Source organism: Plodia interpunctella, chromosome 23 (assembly GCF_027563975.2).
Source record: "Plodia interpunctella isolate USDA-ARS_2022_Savannah chromosome 23, ilPloInte3.2, whole genome shotgun sequence".
Taxonomy (NCBI): domain Eukaryota; kingdom Metazoa; phylum Arthropoda; class Insecta; order Lepidoptera; family Pyralidae; genus Plodia; species Plodia interpunctella.
The window spans coordinates 3,711,751-3,736,981 of record NC_071316.1 but is presented as its reverse complement, the minus strand read 5'-3'; the positions used below and the strand labels follow the sequence as shown (position 1 = coordinate 3,736,981).

The window sequence follows — 25,231 nt, the reverse complement described above, 5'->3', positions numbered from 1 at the left end:
TTTTATTAATGACATACCCAATGCGTCTTCTATTCACTGCTGCATCATTCATCAATCATCATATATAAGATCCACCGTTGTTAATCGACACCTTTATAGAAAAGGCTGCAGTGAAGTATATTGCGTTTCTTCTTCTTTACCCTATATTGAATAAATAAGAATTTGATAGTAAAACGACATAGCAACAGCATTGTTTTAGAAATGCAGCTTGCGGTCGTGTGTGAAAGTCTCCGAGATCACAACCCGTGTATCGATACATGCATAGCGGTGTATTGTGCTGTGCAGCACAATTTATTGTGCAGAAGGCAAAGTGCATACAAATCCGTACTAATATTATAAATTCGAAAGTCTGTCTTTCTGTCCACGCTTACACGGCTAAACCGTAAAAACATTGTGATGAAATTTGTAATATAGGTAATGAACCGGACTCAATTGTCAGACATAGGCTACCGTGAGCAGAGCTACGGGTATAAGCTATTACAATAATAACATATTTAACATAAATGACCACAAACACAATGGCCTTAATTAATCAGATGTGTATATAGTATATTTTGTAGGTTTTAAACACACTTCTGATTCAGCATATGTTCTGTGACATAGAGCAGTGCCATGAATATGATGTTGTGAGTTCGTGACTGCATCTAATGATTTACTGCAGTTGCATTGAGTATTGTGGAGTTACATTGTAGGAAGTTCTCAGGAGGCTTTAATTGGTTCCAAAGAATATAACGTGACGTGCGGTTCCCGCCTTCGAATAGGCGTAACGTAGGCTCCACTTCATATCCTCTCGTGGATTTCGTACGAAGCGACTAAAGGATAAACCTTGACCGCTTATAGGCATTAAAGGAAATTCCAAATAGTAAAAATCACAGACGAAACTTATAAATTAAAAATGATTTATTTTTTCAAGACGTCACAACACAACCGAGCATGATCCCAGAACCACGCTTAGATAAGACATAAATCAATCTGTAACATTCTATTACTTTCCAAGCCATTTAAATACACTCATTTAGTAATCTACTATTCTCACCTGAGCATTTCCCGGTTTCTTCTTCGGAGCCCAGAATCCGCACAGATCAATTTAAATATCTTCTATTCTTAGTATTCATAGTTGCAATATGTGTAGCAGTAGCCATAAAAGAAATGCTATTAACATTTTTATTACATTCGCATTTTGCGAGTGTCGCCGACATCCAAAATGGTTTTAGTGTCTATAAATTTTATGCTGGCAACATTCTGAACAAATCTTGCCTTTTGGTTTAAAGAACGTTATTATCGTTAAGACATTTGTATGACTATCAATCTATATCCATCCATATTATAATACTAAAATTATATAAGTTAAGATGTGTTTATATATCCTTCTTTCACGTCAAAACGGAGCAAATATATTGGTTACGAACAAGGATGATAAAGTCTTCGATCGCATCTGGTTACAAAATATAGTTTCGACGGCCGCTGAAGGCCATTTTTGTTGTGGAGATAGTGGGAACTATGGGAAGGGTGAAATAGGAAACTGTCGCGCGCGTGACCGCGGGCAACAGCTATTTATACATGTACCATTCGAAACACATAAAGATACACGAATAAATAAAGTTGGATGTCTCTATTATTCATACATTAATTTACGCATAAAAACATTTGAAAACTCTTCTAATTTAACTCAAGGAAACATATACATTCATTCGATGTCTTGTTAACAACAGGTAAATCATTTTTAAGCTACAAAGTATTAAGAAGTTAGATATTTGTCAAAGGATACGGAAATGTCGTACACATTTATCAGTCTGGCATGCTTCTCGGAGTTTCATACATTACAAATAATAAGTGCCGATGTACGTCGCGTCTCCCTTCGTCATTACTTTTTCTTTCTTTTTGGAATTTAAGACTATATTTAATAAAGCTTTTTCAAAAGATGAAAGCTTAGTTTCTCGTTACATCAGCAAGATGACAATGCTTGAGTTGGCAGCACATAATTAGCAAAGAATGTTTAAAACGACATTATATAACTTTTGCTCAATGTCAAACTCATTCTTCTGGTTTAGTTATAAATAGTAGGAAATATTGTTAGTTACCTGAGATTATTTTATTACTAGCGGCTTGGCCCGGCTTCGCTCTGGTAAAAACATACTTACACACCTAAACTCAGGAATCACACTATCTATTGGTGAAAACCACATGATAATCCGTGCAGTAGTAGCGTGCTTAGATTAACCTACTTCTTTTATTAGTTATGTGAATTTATCTGAGTACTCATACGTTCTATTATATTCGATATAGAGTGGTCCCATTCTAGGGCGGAACCACACGCCCAAGGAGATATCATTGTATTTTAATAATATATCCTTCAACCAAGGCAAACAAAGCAAACGTTTCCGCGGAAATGGGGAAATATGGCGATTATGAGAAACACATTCTTACACGTATGTGTATTGGTTAATACAATAATGTCGGATATAAAAGCTATAGAGAATATCTTATAAATAATTTAAGAATCGAAATCATAGAGACATGTTTTTCCAAATACATGGCTGGACTCACGTCAGCGTTATATAATTTAATGAAAACAGTTGTCGTTGAAACAGAAATATTGTCCATATATAATAATATTTTAACTGATAGTTCTGCGTTGTCATCGAACAGAACTATCAGATGGGTTAGTACTTCGCCCACAGTTCTGGAGACAATATAATTAGGAAAGCCGATTAGAAGGAAGAAGTCCATTAGAAGAAGAAGAACAATATTTCTATATCTACATTGTTCTATGTCCTCACGAACACTGGTGTTCCAGGTCACATAATAAATCACTTCAGGATTGAGCGATAAATCTCAATTTTGACTCAACACTGTATTTTTATTCAGCAAACTTGCCTCGTTATGGACTTGCGACGTTATAAAAATATTTTCGCGCATCTCAGACGGACAAGACGATAAATTTGTTATATTCTGTCAAAAACAGAGACTGTTTGACCTAGATTACATTTTTATTGCTTATTCGGGTGTTAAATTTGCGCATAATCGCGATTTATTATGTCCAATTGACGCACGGAAGATGCAAACGCCACTTTATTTGTCAAATATAACAAAATGCGGACCTTGATTTATTAGAATAAGGCTCAGTATATCTTTATTTATTATACTTATTGTCTAGGTTATGGCTCTTGTGGGCTTAGGGCTATATGAAAGATCATTATCCAACTAATCCAAATAAATAAATATATTGGGATAAATCACACAAATTGAGCTAGCCCCAAAGTAAGTTCGAGACTTGTATTATGGGATACTAACTCAACGATACTACATTTTATAATAAATACATATATAGATAAACATCCAAGACCGGGGCCAATCAGAAAAAGATCATATTCCATTATGACCCGACCGGGGATCGAACCCGGGACCTCTCAGTTCAGTGGCAAGAACCTTACCACTGCGCAATCGAGGTTGTCAAAATATAATGTATGTGCTTAATTTTTAATATTCCGAACTGCCAAGCCACGGGGCGCAGCTGCCCTTCACTAAAGCCGGGAGTGAGTAGTGTGAATACATAGGCTGTTTTCTTTTTATATTCCTAGGGGAGCGATACGCGGGTAGTAGAAAATAAAAAATAGGTCCTTAAAAGTACCCACTTAATTATATAACAAACAATAAAATTTTGCATAACAATAAATGAAAACATTAATCGAAAACAATCGTGCACTCGACAGTCCAGTCGACAGCTGTGCATTAAAAAAATCGCCACGTCCGGTACAGGTGTTCGAGTCGTTGACACGTCACCGAGATCGAGTATTGTCTTGACATCTGTTAATTGCTGATCGATTCGTGGATTTCATGATCGTTCCTTTAGAAAAATAGGATCCTATTTTAATCTTAGATACAATAAAAACAATGTAATAGTAGTTCATAAACTGACCCTTCACACCGACGCTATATGGCTGAGTAAGAAACGGGAAAATTGTTGAGATGAAAGAGATAAAGGTTAACGACTACCTCGAGTCGAAGCGGGAAAGAGCATGATGTCACAGAAAAGGGTGGTCCTAGAATATGACATATCTTAATAGGCGACTAAAGGACCACGGCGGCGTTGGCATTTGATAATGGCCAATAATAAATAAGGTTAACGTCAGGCCGGTTGTAAATTCACAGCCGAATATTTGAAATTTTAATGCTTATTTTTTTTACGCTTTTTTTTTACGCTACTGCTGGGCTTGGCCACACACGCAAGGATGAGAGTGTTACCCTGTAATAGCATTATGTTACCCTATAATTTCCAGAAAAGTATGTATTCTTTAAGGCCAACTCTCTATGACACTATCAAACAAAACTGCCGTTCACATATGGTTTAACCTTTCACCCCGCCAACTAAAACGACTAACTGAAACAGAACAAGAATTACAATTGCAGATACATGCACCTTTATGCGGCTGTAAATCAGGCGCATTTGCACTGAATTTGGACAGCTTGGTGTGCAATTGTATTGCTGACAACTTCCCTCTTATTCATAAAAAAGTTAAATATATATTTTGTTTCGTTCCGCCAATGGCAAATATTGTAAAGTGGGATAGTGACAAAATATTTTAACTTAAAGTAGGCTTTATGAATAAGAAGGGTTACTTTGTAAGCATCAAGGACAGATGCTTGTAATTTTCACACTCACAGGAAGTCGTAATTGGTTAATAACACCTGTTTGTCCAACTTTGTTCAGATCTTAAAGGTTTCATTATATATTAATGTGAACCAAGACCGGTATTAATTCCCCCTTGTGGGAATTTTGGGAAAATAAAACAATATACTTCTTAATATTTCATTAATTTTGTAATATCATCAATACTTTCTGTAATGGTGATCCATAGTTATATTATAAATGCGAATGTCTGTCTTACAGCTTTCACTTAACCGCTGGGCAGATTTTAATGTTTGGAGGTCAAACATAGGCTACGGGTTATATTTTCCTTGGGATTCGAAAGAGCACACAACACTATATTAACGATTACTACCAATAGTAAACGCTTATGATCGGCTTTACAATATGAACTTTCTACGCGGCACAATGCGCCTCATCTGCGCATGCGCATTGCGCAAACCGGATATTAGCAGATTTTTTGAAAGTCGCCATATTGAAAACATTTTTTTTGTGTATCGTTTTCTATATACTATTTATTTAATGATTGGACGTTGCAGGTAATTATTGGACGCCATTGTATATACAGGTACAGTCACCAGTCTATACAGCCAACCGCATGGCAAATTACCCTCCCTTGATTTCTATGACGCGATAATAGTGGCGAGATTGCAATGAATTTGGGTAGCTTGTTGTGCTGTCGACTGTACTACGACATGTAATACCATTGGCATTAAAAGAAACAAAGAATACTCTACTATGTAATTTATCATCATTTTCTGTAATTAAGTGTAAAAATATTCTTATGTTGTGTGGAATAACGAGTTCTTTTACGAGTAAAAACTGAAGATTTAGCTTTTATTTCTTCCGGAAGCTGAACAGTCTAAAAACGACTCATATATGTAAAAAGTAGCTGACATGCTGATAAGCCGGTAGCTTGCACGTGCAACGTTATATTTGGACATGCCATGTGTGTATTTCTCCCTTTAAACGTCGACCATTCAGACCTTATGAATGTGCAATTTACCACAAATGTGGACAATAAATTTCAAACAAATTCAGTGTATAGAAGGTAGTTAAAATAAATATCTCCTTTACAATTTCCGTGTAAATCCCTTATTAAACTAATTGCCAAGCGTTAGTTAAGTAACAAGTTAATGTGCACATCCTGTTTCCAGGTGCAATGTTACTGCACTTAGCCTCATCCTTTCATTACTTAGGCCCGGCTCTACCAAAGACGGATAACACACAAGTTCTAAGGGGCAAAATAAACATGAAGCTTAAGCAGGTATTATAATTTATCAAAATAAAAAGAAAATCGGATAAAGAAAGAATTTATACTAAGTCTGGCTGAGCAGAATCGAAGTTTATTATATAATAATGATGTAAATTCGTCCTCCTAATTTTTAATATATGTATAAGACCTATATTTGTTAATTGACGTCCTTGGAGAAAAGACTGCGGTGAAGTTTGTTGCGCCGCTTCTTCTTAACCTGCGCTTTGGAAGCCGGCAGTAGACTTAGTTTAAGTAATTTTTGACGTCAATAAGTGATGTATATCATCCTAAATTGAATAAAGAATTTTGAATTTGTATTATCCAAATGCAGAACGATTTTTTTAAAAGTAGCTATAACATGCCCCACTGCTAGGCCTCCCCTCTCTTTCCACGTGCCCCTTTCTTTGGTCTTCTCCATCCAATGTCTGTCGAATATATTATTTAATATTTCGACATAAATTGCACAAACAATTTTGGTTGACAGTTTATATCAGGTCGTAGTATCTCATTTCAGCATGTCCTGTAAAAAGGTATAAAGCTTGCAAGTAAATAAAATATAAACTAGAATCGCGCAATGTTATAACCTAGCATCGTCCTGGAACTTACCTTGGGCCAGACCTAGTGTCAATCAAGCAAGTATAGTTCTTCCTTAAGTAGATGATAATTCTTGGGATTATCGACGATACATGATCTAACGTGAGAAAGTTTAGTTTAGCTGTGGTTCGTATTCACGCTTCCACTCACTGATGTTTTTGAGCCAAGAATGTGAAATTCAAAAACTACGGCACGGATTTTCTTGCGGTTTTCACCAACGGATAGTGTGATTCCCGAGGAATGTTTAAGTTATAATTTATTTTGTTTTTACCCGAGCGAAGCCGGCACGGGCTGCTGTTATACATAAAAATACATAATATTCGTCGAGTTACAATTTGTGAATTAATAACGCTTTCCCCGATCAGAACAGATCTATGCTGCATAAAATGTAAACTACGCTATCAAATTTAAGATTTGTGCTTAAAGATTTATGGATAAGGTTGAAATTGCAATGTTACAAACAATAATATGATGCCATCAAGCGTGTATCCCAGGTGTTTGTGGTAAAAAGTCTGATACGCTTGGATGCGCTCGTGTTGGTTATCAGTGGATCTGAATAAGCAGACAGCAGCCTTGTGGAGTCAAAATGAGGAATTCCTATGAAGATGAAGTGTCATCTGTTAGAATAACAGTGGTTAGCTTATTACAAAATTGAACAAGCAAACACGCATGCGGGCCACCAGATGGTCACCGCAGCCTGCAACACCTGGGAAGTCACATCCGCGTTGCCCGAATTAAATAATATATTCGCGCCCTTTTTTAAAAAATACATGTTGCAGTCTCTAGGGAAAACCACGGCAGGAAGCTCATTCCTCATACCTCGGAGTATGCGGGGGGAAGTTACCTAGCGTAATGTACGCGACACTTTGGGCTTCATGAACGAGGAATCTCAGTCGGAGGCGAGAGGTGTGATAGTGGAACGTTCTGAGTTACTATGCAAAGCCTTCTAAAGTATATAAACTTGCCATTACGGGACATTTGGTTGGTATTTGGGTCAACCTATAAGACACACAAGACCAAGGAGCCGAGAATATTTTTAGATCGCAAACGTGTTGCCGAAATACGGGACATATCCAACGAGACAATATTGACAGGGATGTATGGCAACCCTATCGATAGATAATTAGCATTTCTTAAATCTATGTGTTCCATTTCTTGCAATGTTTAAAGGTTTTTTTTTAAGAACATCAACGGTATTATATATATATATATATATCAATAAATTTTCACCTTCAGCTTATATTGCCGTATCAGAAGACTGGATCTGCGTCATTTACATTTTCTCATTGTTCCAGTCTATCATTTATTAATAATTCATCGTCTTCATCCTCTGGCATCCCTATTAATAGAACTGTTTTATTTAGCTCTCGGCAAAAATTCTGAAGGTTATTTTTCAGTTTGCAAATGTAAAGGACAAAAGACACAAAAGTCTAACCTAAAGATATGAATCTCTAAACTGATTGACTTCCGTAATGTTCGTAAAAATGTTAAATCATATAGCATCTTCTTTTCTTGCTTCCTGACAACACACATCCGTTCCTTTTCAAGAAATCACTCTACTTTATTTTAATGAGAGCTGCAATTAGAGCACAATAATCAGAAGACTGTTTGCTGTTTACTGTAATAACAAAAATGCTTCAACTCATAACAATCAATAACAGACCGCGACTTCGATTACGTGACATCGATACCGATAAAGAGTGTTACGATACGTCAATTTGTTATCGACGTCCATTCTGTATGATTTGGTTGGTATTAGTACCATCTTCAAGGGCGCCTGCAGCAGGTTTATTGGTACGATATTGTATTGGTATTATTCGAAATCCTTGACCTTATATGAAAGTATGAAATACATAAGAACTTAGCAATACTTCTTTAATAAATAGGTACGCCCATGGATATCGAACTTGTATGAAATTGGTATATAGTTACACGTATACACTCTGTGACTCTTATTACACAAAAAATACAAATTTCTGATCTTTAATCTTGTAGCAGATGCGCACACACATACTAAACTAAATTTCAGCTAGTGTGGTTTCCTCGTGATGTTTTCCTATACCGGAAAGTGGTCTATTAAACACGATATTAATCATATTGGTATACAAACTCCTGCGGCACGAACAGGATTCGAACCTTGTCTTCAACAGCAATTATGTACTCTTCTGCTATCACTGTCTAGCTAGTTTCTAGTCTAGACAGCGAGACTTTGGACAGTAGACGTCTGTTTTGATGGATCACTTCGCTCTTATATTAATTTAACTTTTCATATTATATTGTGCTTTGCTCGTGTAAAATTGTCGTGTAGACTTGAGTGATAATGTTTCTGTATATTGTGGCTATGTCTATATCATGCATGAGCGAGAGATATACACGGAAGTCACTCCACCGATAAGAATAATGTTCTTCACCAAAGACAATCATCCAAAGACATAAAAATCGTTTAATACATGTAGGTAACAAGGATATACAATTGTAATGTATATGCTCTAAATATATATATATAATAATTCATAGACTGTAACAATGCCGCAATACGAAGATTTAAAGTTGGTTGAAAAGTCCGTTAAAAAAATATATTAATATTTGTTGAGAAATTAAACCTTCCTATTCTCGTCAAATTAATTTTTCTCAAAAAAATACGGACTACTTGTATCACATCTACATACGATATCAAAGGGTTCAATGAAAATAAATAGAGCTCCTACGTGCACATATTTAGTGAATTATCTCAAAAAAAATGTCGTATCATGCACAAAGTTGAGCATTAAGTATGCGGTGAGTACCTCGCGTGACTGTATGCAAGTCGGCGCCTTTTTAATCTGTATGCCGTTAGAATTTAAAGCACTATGTGGTGAGCGGGAAAATGCAGATATTCCATCAAATGCCAGTAAAACGTTGGTTAACTGTTTACACTGTTTCGACTACACGTGACGTGAAAATTGTACATGAAAAACCAAGTTTGTGAATAGTAATGGTACAGTCGACCAATGTTAATACGAGTACACCAAAATGGTGGAATAGCCAACTGCATGTCCAGTTACGCACCATGGAACTCTATGCAACGGTAATAGATGCGAATTTGCGGTGATTTTTGAATAGCATCTTCTGTTCACTGTATCTATGCAGACCATGATTCGCTCCTATTTTTATAGTAAGGACGCACGTTATTGATATTGACGCTCCATATAAATACACTTGTTATTGTAGTACAAAGTACCAAAATCACGCCACAAGGATGTTACCATAGAAGGATGCATCACTGCACTACTCATCAGAAAATAAATGAGTCACTTCCGAAGAAACTGCTTAGCATTTCCTGAATCGTGACCTATCAGTATCCGTATGGAAGGCTTATCAGATATCACGAGTTCCTACTGCTTATCAGTCAGATGGAATGTCTCTGCAGTTATAATACCAGCTAATACTTTTTTTACCGGAATTTTGTTTGGTGAGTGGCATTTCCCAACACTTTATAGACATAGGCCTACCGAATGTACGTTGTGTTGTATGGAATTGTACCACACTACCGGGAATTCCTTATTTCCGATCCAATTATTATAAACTGATAACAAAAAATCCCAAGCTAGTTAAGTCAACGAAATTTCTTGAATAGTGAGAAGACACCATGCGTGAGTATTTTTATTGAAAATTCTTACATTGGCTCACATTGTGACTCATCTAATGGCAATCAGTATTTACATAACTCGTCTTCTTAAAAGAGATAATTATTATGGTCTTTTTCTAGGGCAGACAGAAAATTAAACGACGTAAAAAAATAAATAAATGCCCCTCGAAGATCACAAAGCGAAATAATTATAAATTTCAATACCATTCAAGTTCGACTTGAATGAATATGGGAATGCTTAATGACCATAGATTATGAATATGGCAAGATATTACCGCGCGACCTTGCTTGGGCCACTTAAGCTGTATATGTCGTCGTCCAATCGTTGAATTGGCCACTTCGTTATATGCCCGGACAGATTGTGATATGCCGATACTTCGTGATTTACCTATACATACGTCTAGGACATTTTAAACTTATATTGGCCCCGGCCATTTTGGGCATAGATTTGACTTTAGCTATATCATAGCCCAAAATTTTCAGATATTCATGATGTGGCTAATTCAACGACTGGACAACGACATATACAAGTTAATTTAGTATTTATATATGGAGTTGAATGGTGCATATTTCCTATCACCATTAGTGTGAAAATGATTTGTTAGTTATTAATTGTAGACCATATTGGTTCAGGTTTGATTTGTATTTCTATTGACGTGTTAATGTTTCCGTAGAAAACTAATTCGTTGGTATTTTGTTACAGGTATGTGGAACGATTTTTCCCTGGGAAAAAAGGAAAATAAATGAAAATGTGGTGAGGGTTACATAATTGTTTATTTTAGAAGTGCAATTGCTGCTTTCCTTATCGTAGAAAAAACAAAAATTATGATTCCCATAGATTTAGAAAGTCTGTGCGTGATTACACGATTAGTATTTATTAGAAAACAAATTTGAATCAATTTTAACATAACCTACACTGAATATATTTTGGTTTTTTTGATTAAAAACAAAACCAATATTGTCCTCTAAATCCCAGTAGCTAAATTGATCAACTTGATTGGACAAATGTTTACAAGGAAGCCATCAGACGTTCCCCAATTGATTGCCGTTTAGATTATTGTAATTATTTCGTCCGGGTTCGGCCTTATCAGTCACAATCTAGTCGCGATTTTGTACATTTATCTGTACTCCGATTAAGTAATCTTGTATTGGAAACCACGTTTCAGATAATTAAATAAGACCTTCATAATACGACCACACCTTTACGGTAGGACCTATTAGACCTCCTATCAAAAACCTAGTACCCACTACTTTTCTCTTTATATTCTACGCCTAAAAGCAATTTACACTACACAATTTTTCGGCATTTCTGTTCAGGTGTTGTTGAAAAACGCTACCAATTTGAAATGGCAACTTCAAAAATATGATATTAGCATCATAGTGGTACTTACACGTTCATCATTATGCTCCCAATGCTGGGGAACTGTCCTTCTGAGATAAGGATATGTCTTCTGAGGGCTGTAGGTATATGTATATGTTGCTACTCTTAAAACGCCATTTTCAATTCGATTATTTCCCAACATATTTATCAAATCTGATAAAGGTTACTATGTGAAGAAATATGTACAATGTGTATTTGCAGTGATCAATAAATCGCATTACAATTCCTTCGCCGACGTCTATGACGTCAAAACACTCATTTAAAAACATTAGATGGCTCGATTAGCCATCGATGTACTGTACCAGTCCTATCGGACTGCTTGATGTCTCAGCCATTTGTGTTGTACTGAATATGTACCAGTTTTTGTTCAGCTTAGAAAGTATGTGGTAAAATTGTGTAAAGAAAATTGACTGAAAAGATTGAGAGTGGGGTCTCACTCACTTTGAGTTGGCCATCTAGGAGCATGGAGAGATAGAATTCTATAAGGCAATGATGATTTTTACAACCTATGGATTTTTCCTTACCGAATATCCTGCAAATTCTTCTTCTTTGCGAGTCAAAATGGCAATTAAAATTAATTATATAGTTTTAGACCAATAAAGTGGCAACAGCAACCACGTTGTCATTAGCCTTATTGTGATCCTGTACAGTGCTGGTAGAGGGCCATTCCGGACTTGATAAAAGATGAGACATGGCTTGCACAGCTCCACAAATTAAACAGTGGCAGATATTACATTTGCAACTGTCCTCAGTCTCAGATATTTGTGTCGAGCAATTTGCGATGCGCTCACTTTGATGAGAAGCGGGTGAACCAACGGTCCTTTCATCAGAATCATTAACCCATACACCCACATTTGCTATAATTCACTGTCCCCATTTGTCCAATCAATTCGTCATCAGTGCAAAAAATGGCACCCACACGCGCCATGAATTTGGCGCGAAAAAAACAATGGGGTCCGAAATAGAGGTGGTGCAGAAGGATAAATTCATGTTTTACATTATACTTTCATAGTCCGAGTCCTAAGATACCTTCCAATCTGCCTAAAGAAGAGAGTTATGTTGCCACAAGATTCAATTTGGTACTGACATTTTTTCTGGCATAAAACCTAGTTATGAGACGTAATAACGGATTTTTCAAACAATTTTATCAACTTTTTAATGTATCCTTCTCAGAAAAAAGCGCAGGATTTAAGGAATAACATGCAAATTTATTACAATAGTTTAGTTTAGCTAAAGGATGTGGTAACTGTATACGTGCAAGCGTAGTCTAATCACCAGTGTAAACTCTGTGACTTCCTTATTCTCTGTAATAACGGCTCACATTGTCATACGGCGGGAAGCGAAAATATGTGTCAGACAGACACGCGAGCATTACCCACTAAGTTTACTCTCATTTTGGACAATTTGGACAGTTCAACGACCCTTCAACAGCGCAATTAACAGTACTATGTAAACAGTAGCCATAGAAGTGTCCTCTTATTTGTGTTACACTAGTACCGTTTTTAATTGCGATTGTGCTTCGTGATATTGTAACTAGCATAGATCTAGTGGTGTGAGGTAGACGCATTGTCAGTGTGGCAAAAACATCAAAGATGGTTCGACCGCAGCGGCCGCGCTGTCATTAGAATTTTTTAAATTTTAACATCCACACATTAGGGCAATACTAAAATTTCCTATGAAAAAAAAATTTACGATATGGTAATACGTTGAAAAATGCAGTATTTTTAAATGGATGTCGTTATACGAAAGCGTATCAGCCATGTGCGAATAACGATGCAAAACAGATCAATAACTTTGGCTTCGACTTCCATTTTGAATGCACATAAAAAATGCATCAGTGAACGGCATAAAATATGTTGAGAGCAAGTTGGTGTTTCGTCGCAAATAAATGAAATTAAATTCCATCTTAATTTCCTGAAAAAGGTCTTTACAGACGGATGAACAAGTGGTCCCATAGTATTATATCATGCGAAAGTGACATTGTCGTTTTTAGAAAGTGATATGTTGCGAAACTGACGTTCTGCGTCAAGAGTTCAAGACCTTCCCTCGTAAGGATAATTAATGTCTTTCTTGACAAAGGGTCAGTTGCGCCGTCAAATTTGACGTTGATTTTAAACGGCGCGCTGCTGATGTTTAAACAAATAACGTACTTTGCGTTTTTTTGCGTTGCGCCAACCCACACTAACTGGGCAATGCGGATGACATCCCTGATATTGCAGACGTCATTTGTCTGCAGTGACCACTTCCTAATCGTAGGGCCGCATGCCTGCTTGTTATTATAATAACTAGTATAATTAATAAGTATGAATAAAAAACAATTTGAAGGATCTCTAAAAACAGAGGCGATGGAGGACGATGCTAACGGGATCGCGGACGGTACGGTGTGTAGCTTGCAGCACAACTGCATTTAAATGTTTATTGATCCACATTTCGTTCGCAATCCCTAATGCTCGTCTCTGCTCGTCTGTTGTTTTTATTTGAATTGTGAGAGTTCCGCTCAATTTTTTGAATTTTATTTCGTTTTCAACATTTTTAAATGTGATGTGAGATGTTATTGGTTCATGCGTTAGACTTGTTAAAATTGTTTCAGGCTAAGAGGAACTTATGTTGCGTTGGGAAGCTAATGTTTCCCTTTAGATTGAGAGAAATATGTTAATAAATCGGGTGCAAAGAGTGTCAAATCTGACGACAGTGTTAGGTCCAACACACTGAAGATTTTTCAAAAAACTAAATTGGTTATTGGTACTAAATTGGTTTTAAACAATATTAGTTAATTTTGGAAATAGAAATCAAGTCGATTTCTAGCTTTTGCCCGTGGAACTCATTTACTTCACACATTTCTGATAATAAGGATAGCAAACATTGTCTTAAATAAATTTTAAAGTTTCTCTCTCGGACATAAAGTGTTTATGCCCAAACAAAACAGTAAACGTGGTATTGACATTGGTCAGATGCGCAGGAGTTGCGCAATCGTCCACTGGGGTCAATGCCCCGGGCCACTAATGGCGCCGCTAAGCGGTTGCATTTGGCGGCGAACCGAATGTTACTCTTATGGATGCTATTATGTTATCAATCGAATTTGGAATTGATAAATATTTTGTCCGGTGTCACCCACGGACGCTGGACGCCACTAAAGGCGGACATTTATTCCGGGCTTAGATGTTGTTAGGCTGCAAAGATGAATATCGATGCCAGACCAATACTTATAAAAATAACAATTATTTAAATTGAAGTGGTCTTAAGAAGGATATAATGGACAGTGCGTAGCGGCATCAATAATGGACCATGGGACAAGTCGGGTTGTGAATGTAAATTTCAATCCATAATTTAATCCTGAAATTATTTCAAATCAGCCTTAAACTGATGCAGCTTAAATGGGAGAGAAAGAGAGAGTAATAAAGTAAATAGAATCTTGAAACCAGGAAATCGGATTGGATCGTATCAAATTGTCGTATTTATCGGCACAGATTGTCTAATATTTTTAAATTTTATCAGTCACATACACGATAACACATTTCTTCGTAGTTCTGGTTTGAAAGTATCCGGATTATAGTTATTAATGTCTTTTTGGAGACAAGACTGAGATTTACTTCAGAAACAAAAGAACTATGAGACTTTCTCCACGTGAGAGTATATCTGCCGTCCGATTACAGAAAGTTTATTCATAAGGAAGTGTTAGAAAGTAATTTAATTAATTAGTTAATTGTAATTTATCTTCGTTGGTAAGCCGTTTTACTAACTAGAAACAGCTTCCCGCTTGTATTTAGGGTTCATTACCCTTTATGGTAAAATGGAACCATATCTTTCTTTCTTATGCATGTAGGAAAATGAACGGTATAATCGTGACCTCTTAATACCTATTATACATGACACAACTGACATGAACATGACACAACTATGCACGTTCGTCTGATGCTAGCAGAAGGTGCAAACCTAAGCAGGCTTGATGTCGTCAAGGATGACATGCGTGCCTATGGGTCTAACAAATATGTCAGGGAGAAATGAATTATCGAAGTGGAGAAGAAAAGTAAGAACCCTGGGCTCAGATGCTTCATGGCTGAGGAATAAACCAAGAATTCACTCGTATAAGCACTAGGGGAAGAAAAGAGGTTGTTAGAACTTGTAACTTTCCAAATTTGTAAATTTACGTTGAAATTGTGAAATTAAGTTTAACAAGTACCAATTATATTATAATACCATTAATTTCACTTAGCAGTACTTTTAGCGTCTTACAATCAAGCCTATTTAGCACAAAACGTCTAAATTCGCTAAGGTCAAGATCCACACGCGAGCGGGCGCTCACCCGGCCTGATTGCGGGGGCGTCTACACACGTGACGTCATAGGTTAGGGATATAAAGGGGGATACGTATACGCATCATGACATAATCTATTATGAGGCATATAGCAATAATTTTCGCTGTTGTAAAATTCTCCGTGGTTTATGAGAGTTGTATGATGACAATGACAAGTTTCTCAAGTTATTTATCATTTAAGATTGTTTTTATCTAGCCTGTGGATGTTGTATCCCACTGTGGCAAAGGCCTTTATTTTAGTACAAATTTGTCGATATCACCCTGCTATCTCTTTCTATTCTGCGGCCGTGCGGCATCCAAAAGGTAGCCAATTTCGCCCAGATTTCTTTTCTTTCTTGCAATTTGATTTTTATATTACTTATATTCAGTTGAGTTCCTCCTCGCTTCGGAAGTCACGTTAAGCCGTTGACCCTGATTGTATTTGCAGACGTTAAAATCTGCTAATTCACAATTGTCCCGCGTGGTGGGTCGTGGCCCATGGCCCATACTTCTTATCCTTTAAATGGCTGAGGAAGATGATAATATTCACTCGATTTCAGATTCCCAGAGACCTTGAACAATCTTACAGTAAAAACACGAACACAACCTTCCTTTAACCAATTATTTGGTATTCCGCGACGAAGCCGTGTAGCTCGCAATAAGTGTCGTTAGAAAGGGAAATCCGTAGCACGATGCCCAATTACCATATGTAAGTCGTTCGTGTACCATCATGTACAGTTAGATCGCTCTACTTTCGATTGTGGACTATTCGCGATTGGCGAAGGACGTTACTATAATCAGTTTCAAATGGATATGGACCAGACGGGTGACCGGTTCTCCCGTCTGGAGATTGGGGCTGGGAACAATCCGAGACCATTTCATCCAGTTCCCTGAGACCCCTTTTTGGACTGTCAGTAGAAATTGTGCACTAAAACATATATATTTCCATTATGTACCTATCTATATACTTTAAAAAACAAAGATGCTGACACGTCACGCCCGTGCACTTTGCGAAACTAATCACGCATTCGCAAGGCTTCGGCAATATCCGCCGCGGCCCACTGCCACAAAATATATAGGTTACAGAAGAACAACCGAAACGTCGTCTGCCTTTCTTGGTTATCCAGTTTATATCATCTCATGAATGTAGTACGAAGTATATAAATACCTTGGCAACATTCGCATTCCCAAGCAGAGTTAACGTTAGGCAGGCGTCACGGCCGAGATTGACACTGAGAACACGCTCAAATGGAAGAAAGATAAGCAATAAAATATTTGTTTAAAAATGTCACACTTACTATTAAAATTTTGATTCCGACAACTGTGGATTCAAAATAATCCTGCAGCTCGTAGACGAGAGGATGGATGCAGAGATGCATATATAGGAGGACTATGTTTATGTTGAATATTAATATTTATTTTATTTATTATATTCTTATTTTCTGCACCCTCTATATTTTGTGCCTCCGGTACTTGTTGCACAGATAGGAGCCGCATAACCTTATGCAAATCGTCATCATCTGTAAAATCACGTGCATAGATATGCATGCAAGTCGGTTCATATTCCAATGTTACAAAGTCTAAAATCGAATGCTTTTGTTGTAAAGTTGCACAAGTCTGACCTTTGTGACTATGCTAACATGGTAACATTATCCGTAAAGATTTTGAGGCCGCGTAACGAACTTAGTGACAATAACTCAACTTAGCGTAAGTTACATTCTATGATAATGGCTGCTGCACGCGACTCCAACTACATTTTTTCGCAATAAAAGTCTATGTTAATCCTGAATGTCTAGTGTATCTTTGGTCACATCTAGTGCAAATAAAATCAAATCTGAAATCGGTCTAGTGATGAGTTTATTCGTTACAAACAAAAATACAAATCTTTCCTCGCTTCATAGTATTAGAATTTGCGTTTATTGCGACAAATAATTCTTACTATAGTGTTTTATGTAATCTGTGCTTAGTATTAGTTTTTATCGACCACCACTTTCTTCCGCTGAAAGAAAACATCGTGAGGAAACCTGCACTGTTGATTATCAACCATTAATAGTGCCAAGAAATTCTTTGTGTATTCATCCCACGTAATCTGCGCATGTTAAAGTTAACGTCAAAGTTAACTAGTGCAACTCACCCTAAGAGGTACAACTACACAGAGTGATTTTCCAGTACTACTGATTTGTAAATAAGTATATAAATCTCATATTTTTATACATCAACAACATCAAACTGTCAGTCATTTATTACTCTAAAAACAAGCTACATACAAACATATTTAATATCACGAGAAAGCGGGAAGTCTCATCTGTCCGTCATCGACGTCAATCGTCAGCTGTTTCCGGCGCAAGCGCAGTGCGTCATTGCAGTCATCAGAAATCTACTATCTGGGTTGCGAGCCTTGCTTCGTTTTTCTGAAACCATGCTAATTATGCAGGTCATATTACAGATTAAACTTTAAATAAATACATACACAACATTCACAACTGATTAGATACAAATTTTACGTTCAACTCGTATGACTCTAGGGGTGTCCAGGTTCGAATCCTACTCGTGCCACAGGAGTTTGTACACCAATCTGACTTATGTATAATAGTTTTCTTCGACCGCCACTTGCTTCCGGTGAATGAAAACGTCTTGAGGAAACCTGCACATTGGCGGACAGTTTAGTCCACTAGTGTGTATGCGACTACTTGCCATTGATTGGCGGTAGGTGGTCGTAAAAGTGATGCTTTTTCAAAATTTGAAATTAGAAGTGAAAATGTTCCTGTGAAGGTCTGATTTCTGAATAAATACTTTGATTTTAATACCGTTTCTCTTACAACTTAGAATTGATTAGTCTCACAATATTTAACGATCGTAAAACGTGAAATATGTGAGCGTTGTTATTAAAAAGAAAAGTGCGGAACTTTCATTTTGCGCCACAATTTCACGCTCTATTACAGTGTAATGACACTGCTCTGGAACACTTCCATTATGAGACGTGACTGTCATTTTTAGACACGTTACGATTTATTTTATTTTCCATGTCATCATTATGTAAGGGTGTTCAGTAAATTGTTTTTAGCGCTCTGGTGACCAGTGGTCCACGGATATTAAAACGTTGTTGAATTATTCTAAAACGAGTTTTTGCCCGCGGCTTCGCCCGCGTTTATTTCGCGCGTCCGCTCATAACTTATTGTCAATATCTCGGATAGTAAGCAACATATGAAACATGATCCGCTATACTACTGTGCAAACAGCATTAAATTCCATCTAGTAGTTTTTACGCGACACACGAACAAACATAGCCCACTTACAGTACTATTATATGCATATATACGAGTAGATGTGTAGAAAATAGATAATGTATAAGACATCAACACCAGTTTGTCATACTAATATTACATAATTTTTTTTCTTAGCAATAACTCTAGTGTGATGTGACACAGAAGAAGCTAAGGTTTGCTTCGAAGGTCTTTGAAAATTCGTACAAAGATAACCTTAATTTCAGCTTTGTCCAACACTTAGGGTGACTGGGACCAGTCTATTTTGACGGTAACTTTAACCTGCACAGAAAAACGCAAACTACGCCATATTGTCTAAAAGTCAGCGGCGTGCAGGTTAAAATCAACGTCAAAGTTGACTGGTGCAACTCACCCACAGTCTTATGGCAACAACCTTCGTTCCCTAACAAGACCATAATTTTTATGCCAATGAAAGGTCAAAGACCGGCCCATTTCTTTTATCAGGTTGAGAGACAATATTGATCTGTCTGACACTTACAGACACGCAATAAAAGAGTAATTATAATTACTAATGATACCTGTAATGTTGTAATAATGATAAGGTGTATGTAATTTTACAGTTCATCTCATTATTCTTGGCACAATCATTTATATTAATTGTTTTATTGAATACTAGCTGCGCCCCGGTTTCGTGGGAATTTTGGGATAAAAAGTACTCTATATGGTATTCCAGGTTATATTCTACCCGTGTACCAAATTACATAACAATCCACCCAGTAGATTTTTCGTTAATAAGTAACAAATCTACACATACATCCTTACAAATTTTCGCATTTATAATATTAGTAGGTAGGTATATTGCTTTTAGTGCAATAAAGTGAATTTACTTATTTACTTATTTTTTACGATCGTCTAGACCTCACCTTTCTTACACGGTAGGATTTATTCGACCTTCTAACATTGAACCTTCATCAACTAAATGATCTTGAAGGACCTCTAATCGAGTCCGCAGTTAGGGTCTCCTTCCGCGTTCCGCTCTTGAATTTTAAAATTTGTTTGTCCGCTGAATTACATCGCTCGCTACAAGATAGTAGGTGCATTGAATATGAAATTTTAGGGCCATGTAACAGGTGTAGAGGAATCTTTTCATTTGGGTCGAATCCTAAAGGTCCAGTTGGTTTGGTACGCGCGTGAGTGGATTTGTTGACGGAAATGTTTGCAGACTGCTTGGCGGGCGTTGACTTCGGGAGCTCGTGTTATTGTGGGGTTAACAACTCCAGATGTTGTATGTTCGGTTTGGAAATTGAATGTTTACGGTCTGTGAAAAAGTTTTATTCCTGCTAAAATTGGGATATGATATGTATGATGTATAGACAAACACGTGACTTGTGTATATATTATGCGGTGCGCGACGGTAATAGCGACGAATTTGCAATGATGATGATGGGTTGATGTACTGTTGACTGTTAATAGATTTTGATACTGATACAAATCTACCCTTAAACGGTTATATATATTTTGATAAGTAATGATTATTTTATTGGAATTATCATATCCGAGACAAATGAAAAAGTTTTTCTTAGGGTGAGTCGCACTAGAGACTTTGACGTTGACTTTAACCTGTATACCACTGACGTTAGATAAAATGGCGTAGTTCGCGTTTTTTGCGCAGGTTAAAGTTAACGTCAAAGTTGCCTGGTTCAACCAACACTTAAAATGTTATTTTAACAGTTATTGTCATAAACTTATATTAAGCATTAAAGAGCACACAAAACTTTATGTTCAATGATATATTCAGGTCCCTCGTCGGAAGCCATTCTTGTGGAATCAGGTCGATATTAACATAAAAATGCATGGCGTCGCAACTGAGTCAACTTGTAAAATTTCAGCTCTATAAAATAAACAAGTGATAAATTTACCTCAAACGACAAACTTCACTAACACGGGTTTTAAGGGCTTGGGATCGCTAGATATTGGGATCGCAGTCCCAGTCGCAAAACACATTTGAATGGGTTAATTTAGGACCGCATGGGATGGAGCGGTCCGAATGGACCAAGATATTTTTTGGAATTAGTTAAGTACTCTTGAAAAAAAATCACTTTCAATGAACGTTAATTATCATTGCAGCTATTGTTGTAATTAAATAATATGTTTAATAAAATAACGTGCGTGTGGAATTCATCCAAATCGAATAAGATTATAGCAAGAAATTCATCAGCCTGAGACAAGGTCGTCTATTATTGCGAATTACCATAAACCAAATTTTCGCACTTACGTCCACAATTAGTAACCGTTAGTCCTTCCCACTATTGGCGAACTCAAAAAAATCTTAACGCTAGTGAACGTACATTGCGTAGTTTTGCATGTGCCTTTTATTAGCAATATACGTCGAAACCGCCAAAGTTTGGCTCAGCGCGCTTTACGTATGAAAGAAAAACATTTCCATAGTGATGCGTGTAACGGAGTACTCGCATGACGTCATGAGGTTATGACCCACATGCACGGTCGTTGTCCGTCGCGGCTCATTTCATAGCTTCAATGTAGGTTGGACTTGGGAACTATGCTTGTCAATTGTTATTGTTAAAAAAAATATATATATAAATCGCATGTGGTCCCGCCCTAGAATAGGACCTTTTTTCCCATGGATATCTTACGAGGCCACTAAGGGATACCTTGACAGCTGATGAACAATAGCATTCCCAAAGAGAGTAGATGTTATGCAGGCGACCGGTTGTAAAATCACAGCCTCAAAATCAAACAATCATAGCCTCAAAAAATCATTTCACCCTATGAAATTTCACAGTCCGGAATGAAGATTCTGAGCGAATGAGAACCAAAATAGTTTAGACTTAATTGGTGAAAATATGGAGATCTCCTTACCATTTAATTTCCTATAATATATATAAAACTATCGACTTAAATATAGTACAATACTAAATACATTCCAGATAGTACCAAATTCAAAATTATTTTTCAATAGATGATATAAATCACTTATTGACGTCAAAAAAATTAAGTCTACTGCCGACTTCCAAAGCGCAGGTGAAGAAGAAGCGGCGCAACCAACCGTACGGAGTACGGGTACCCTACATTTAGACGTCGTATGAGGAGGACCGAGCGCAAATAAAGGGATAAACATGAAAAAAGAAGAGTCATATTCGTCTTCCAAGAAGCCACGCCTTCATATTAGTGCCGAAGACTTCCCTGAGGTCAATGACAGATTTCCAGTCGAGTTCACGCCGAATTGTGGTTGCAAGAACACCGGTAATTAGGTCATTGTCCAGACTGGATTTAATTAACGCAAGCACGTTGCTTGTGTATACGATAAATATACAGGATTTTATGATATGCTACTGATGATGTATTTGCAATACAACTTCGAAAAAAATGAACATTTTACATTTTTTTTCACTTAATCATACATCAAGTCCGATGATCGGTCATCTTTATATAGGTACCTGTTGTACGAGTATACGACCTGTTGCAAAAATTTGGCTAGTATTGAATACGTACAACCTTCAGCGATGTGACGGACAAAAACATTCCCAAAAATGAAATGTTTGCTTGTACAACACGGAAGGAGAATGACGATTGATGTCGCAATAATTCAATTATTTTTATCCTCTAAAAGTGTTGGATTCATCTCATTATCTCTATTATGTATATTCATTATATGTACATATCTATAAGTAGGTACCTATATTTAATTCTCTATTTCCTCAAAACGAATGCAAACTTTGTTAACCAACTGAACAAGCAATCCAATTCTTTATTCAATATTATTGAATTTAAATTTAAAATTCGAACCGTTCGTTCTAGAGACTACTAATTTGAATGAGTAAACAGGGAAGCGCCGATGCGAGTCGAAGGAATCGATAGTATCGGCAAGATGACTGTCAAGACTGATTCTAGATTTCTCATATTCGTTATTTTTCCTTGTCTCGCCATAACCGTCAATCGAGTGACAGGTCAACGATCGATCGTGGTTTATTGTACCGGCACAACTGACCTCCTAGTTTACATTGCGCCCACGCATTCGTCACCGCGCATGTTAACTGTAGATTTTTTGCCGATTCGAGTGGATGTGTGTCATCGAAGCCGAATCGGCTGTTCTATTTAGTTTTTGAAGGCAATATGCAATTTTACGCATTTATTTCCAGTCAAAGTTTTATAAAATGATTCTTCTTCGCACTCAGACACGCTGCTTTAGGATTTGTAGGCATTCTTCAATTTAGGCAAATTTTTAATCCATTTCTTGACAGAACCTTTCAACAACAATACTCTCTCGCATCTTTCAGTTACATTACAACCTTTTCTTTCAGTTTTTCCCGAAGGTTGAGTGATATAGATTAGAGAAGAGAGTGTATAAATAGAAATAAATAAATAGACTAGTTCATATCAGTTTGATAGCACCTTAAATATCATAATAATAGAAACTCAGTTTCTATTTCCTGTGTTTGATGTCGTCAATTGTCATAGCGTCGGTAAAGAGTAGTTGTTATCACGCTCCAAATAGCATTTTCACGTTCATGTTGAAAGTAAAACCAACAAAGTATCACGACAATTGAAAGATTAGAGATAAATAACAATGGGACATAAGATAATTGCGGTATATAAAACGACTCGCCATTATACATGTTAAAGAGGTTCGTTTTAATGTTTGTTTGTATGGATGCGCTAGTCTTGAAAATTACCGGCATGGATTTTTACCCTTACCCTTTTTGTGTAAAGGTTTATATGTCATCGAGGGTTATTGTCTAATGTATCGGTGGTGGTCCAATAGTTATAGATAAGACGCCCGCTTGCGATCGTAAGGTCCCAGGTTCGAATCCTACTCGTGCCACATTAATTTGTATACAAATTTGACTCATGTATAGTTTACTTAAACCTACATCTTTCGGTGCAGAAAAACTGATTAGCTTCACTAGTATGCATGCCCCCTGCCACTAGATGGCATCTCATACAAATTACGCAATGTTCATCACTCGCGTCGGTATCTGTCCGAGTTCGGTGACAGTGTGTACCCGGCATTAGGTTTTAATTTAAATTATTATCACACACATTAAGTTCTGCGAATTACACACTCAGTAACAAGAATATAGTTCTTCATAGATCTCCGATAGAGTTAAGATGTACGCGTAAAGCCTACCACAATGTAGGCTAATTATTACTTGCGTATAGAAAAAGCAAACAATCTAGTTATTAAACGTTAACAACGGCAATTACGGGTAGAAAGCATGATGGTTCATCTTAGTTATTGTAGTTATTAGTTAGTATTTCAATGTCTATGTGATGATGGAGACAAGGATGGTAATCTTTGAGTATAAAGGACTGATATTAGAAACTGCGGAACCTTATTTTGTCACCCCATCATACTAAAATTATAAATGCGAAAATTTGGACATAGTAACACATAATTGACAAACTGCTCGTGAGTTTAATCAATAACACAATTATACTTGACGGATAAAACTTCAAATCCCGAAATTTTCATGGGAGTGAAGCCTCGGGGCTCAGCTAGTGGTGATTTCATGATATATTCCCGTCCAGTTGTTAAATTATAAAGTAAAACGTGGACTAAGTGACTCTAAAGGTCGTTACACACTTAGGCGGGCAGGTTTCTTGTACTATCTGAAATAATACTGTCTAACTGTTATCCTGAGCAGCGCTTAACGGTTCATAGTAATGATTAACGTCTGAAAATATGGCTTTCGTTTAGTAATTTATAACTTCCTAACTGAATAGTTGTATAGACGTCAATACCAGTGTAGACTTTAAAGCTAACTAAACTGACTGTTAGTATGTAACGGATAGTATTTTCAGTCTTCAAACAATGTTTACTGAACAGTACTCATTGTTTGAAAATGTCTATATTAGCTTAACTATATGTACTGACCATAGGTGTAGATTAAATTTGAAAATCCCATATACATTGTTTAAACAGCAAAATGTCCAACTCGCAGAATGCTAAATATTCACATGAATATTTACATTACACATTTAGATAAATCGTACATTACCGTGCCATTAAGACACTATTAGAATCTAGTATCTAGAAGAAAAGAGTTCAAACTATTTATTTTGTCATTTCGACGTAAATAAGAGTGACATTTTGCGAATTTGACATTATAGTTATCTCGTCGAAGTCAAGTCAACTAACGGTGCAGTAATGATTGTTTGACGACTGAAAATTTCCCTGTTGTTAGCC

General features: G+C 36.7%; 1 protein-coding gene and 1 long non-coding RNA gene across 3 annotated transcripts in view; both read left to right on the top strand.

Moving 5' to 3' along the window:
• Positions 1–25,231, top strand: part of LOC128680072 (dual specificity tyrosine-phosphorylation-regulated kinase 2) — a 141,864-nt gene that overhangs the window by 35,197 nt on the left and 81,436 nt on the right. The gene's annotated exons all lie outside the window — the stretch shown is intronic.
• The window catches only part of LOC128680076 (uncharacterized), a 41,122-nt gene that overhangs the window by 11,438 nt on the left and 4,453 nt on the right, over positions 1–25,231 (top strand). The window contains exon 3 of the long non-coding RNA XR_008405814.1: positions 10,829–10,879. This is a non-coding gene — a long non-coding RNA (uncharacterized LOC128680076). The remainder of the gene's footprint in view (positions 1–10,828; positions 10,880–25,231) is intronic.